Source organism: Gasterosteus aculeatus, unplaced genomic scaffold, assembly GCF_964276395.1.
Source record: "Gasterosteus aculeatus unplaced genomic scaffold, fGasAcu3.hap1.1 HAP1_SCAFFOLD_51, whole genome shotgun sequence".
In the NCBI taxonomy this organism is placed as follows: domain Eukaryota; kingdom Metazoa; phylum Chordata; class Actinopteri; order Perciformes; family Gasterosteidae; genus Gasterosteus; species Gasterosteus aculeatus.
Window position 1 is genome coordinate 45001 of NW_027554906.1, and position 2500 is coordinate 47500.

The following is a 2500-nucleotide window of genomic DNA, read 5'->3' on the forward strand; positions in this document are numbered from 1 at the left end:
ACATGGTCTGGGATATCCCGCTCTCTGGAACTATGTTCTGATTATTTCCTTCATCCACTGCACCTGCTGTTCTGACATCAGCATCCGAGAATAGTGTCCCGTACTGGGACATGGTCTGGCATATCCCGCTCTCTGGAACTGTGTTCTGATTATTTCCTTCATCCACTGCACCTGCTGTTCTGACATCAGCATCCGAGAATAGTGTCCCGTACTGGGACATGGTCTGGGATCTCCCGCTCCATGGAACTGTGTTCTGTTTATTTCATCCATCCACTGCACCTGCTGTTCTGACATCAGCATCCGAGAATAGTGTCCCGTACTGGGACATGGTCTGGGATCTCCCGCTCCATGGAACTGTGTTCTGTTTATTTCCTTCATCCACTGCACCTGCTGTTCTGACATCAGCATCCGAGAATAGTGTCCCGTACTGGGACATGGTCTGGGATCTCCCGCTCCATGGAACTGTGTTCTGTTTATTTCCTTCATCCACTGCACCTGCTGTTCTGACATCAGCATCCGAGAATAGTGTCCCGTACTGGGACATGGTCTGGGATCTCCCGCTCCATGGAACTGTGTTCTGTTTATTTCCTTCATCCACTGCACCTGCTGTTCTGGCATCAGCATCCGAGAATAGTGTCCCGTACTGGGACATGGTCTGGCATATCCCGCTCTCTGGAACTATGTTCTGATTATTTCCTTCATCCACTGCACCTGCTGTTCTGACATCAGCATCCGAGAATAGTGTGTCGTACTGGGACATGGTCTGGCATATCCCGCTCTCTGGAACTCTTTATTCATCCATGCGGTACACCTGCCGTTCTGCCATCACTGTCCGGGAACAGTGTGCCGTTCTGGGACTTGGTCTGGTCTCTGCCGCTCTCTGGAGCTCTGTATTCATCCATGCGGTACACCTGCTGGTCTGCCATCACTGTCCGGGAACAGTGTGCCGTTCTGGGTCATGGTCTGGTCTCTGCCGCTCTCTGGAGCTCTTTATTCATCCATGCGGTACACCTGCTGTTCTGCCATCACTGTCCGGGAATAGTGTGTCGTTCTGGGTCATGGTCTGGGATATCACGCTCTCTGGAACTCTTTATTCATCCATGCGGTACACCTGCCGTTCTGCCATCACTGTCCGGGAACAGTGTGCCGTTCTGGGACTTGGTCTGGTCTCTGCCGCTCTCTGGAACTCTTTATTCATCCATGCGGTACACCTGCTGGTCTGCCATCACTGTCCGGGAACAGTGTGTCGTTCTGGGACTTGGTCTGGGTTCTGCCGCTCTCTGGAGCTGTTTATTCATCCATGGGGTACACCTGCTGTTCTGCCATCACTGTCCGGGAATAGTGTGTCTTTCTGGGACTTGGTCTGGTCTCTGCCGCTCTCTGGAGCTCTTTATTCATCCATCCACTGCACCTGCTGTTCTGCCATCACTGTCCGGGAATAGTGTGTCGTTCTGGGACTTGGTCTGGGTTCTGCCGCTCTCTGGAGCTCTTTATTCATCCATGCGGTACACCTGCTGTTCTGCCATCACTGTCCGGGAATAGTGTGTCGTTCTGGGACTTGGTCTGGTCTCTGCCGCTCTCTGGAACTCTCTGGAACTCTTTATTCATCCATGGGGTACACCTGCTGGTCTGCCATCACTGTCCGGGAACAGTGTGCCGTTCTGGGTCATGGTCTGGGTTCTGCCGCTCTCTGGAACTGTGTATTCATCCATGCGGTACACCTGCTGTTCTGTCATCACTGTCCGGGAACAGTGTGCCGTTCTGGGTCATGGTCTGGGTTCTGCCGCTCTCTGGAACTCTTTATTCATCCATGGGGTACACCTGCTGGTCTGCCATCACTGTCCGGGAACAGTGTGCCGTTCTGGGTCATGGTCTGGTCTCTGCCGCTCTCTGGAGCTGTTATTTTCCTCCATCCGGTACACCCACTGCTCTGCCATCACTGTCCGAAAATAGTGCTCCGAAATCGGGTAAGTCGCGCGGGGAGCCACCCCTGTATCTCGGCTCCAGGAGCGTCTTTCCGCCCGGGGCCTGGCCCACTATGCTTAGGTCCAGCTGGGGAACGCTCCCCCCGAAGCTCGGGGCCCTGTCCTGGAGATCTCTGTTTCCGAAAACCAGGTTTCTGAAATCTGCGACCTGGTGGCCCAGTGATGTGAGCTAAAAAAAAATTTATCGAAGCGATCTAAAAAAGCCCAGGCATTTTCTGGGCTTTCCTTCACATATTCCGACTTTTACTTAGTTTCTGACGGAGCCAAAAAAGTCCGGGTTTTTTTCGCTCCACATAGTCCCGACTGGAAACTTTAACTTTTTTTTTTTTCCATTATTTCACCCGCGGAGGTCCGCAAACACCTCCAGGGGCCCACAACGGCCGAATTAAGCCAGGAAAAAGACGCCAGAACCCGGATCTCTTTACCAGACACCCCCAGAGCCCGGAACTCGGACCCAAACACCTCCAGAGGCCCACAACGGCCGAATTGGACCCGGAAAAAGACGCCAGAACCCG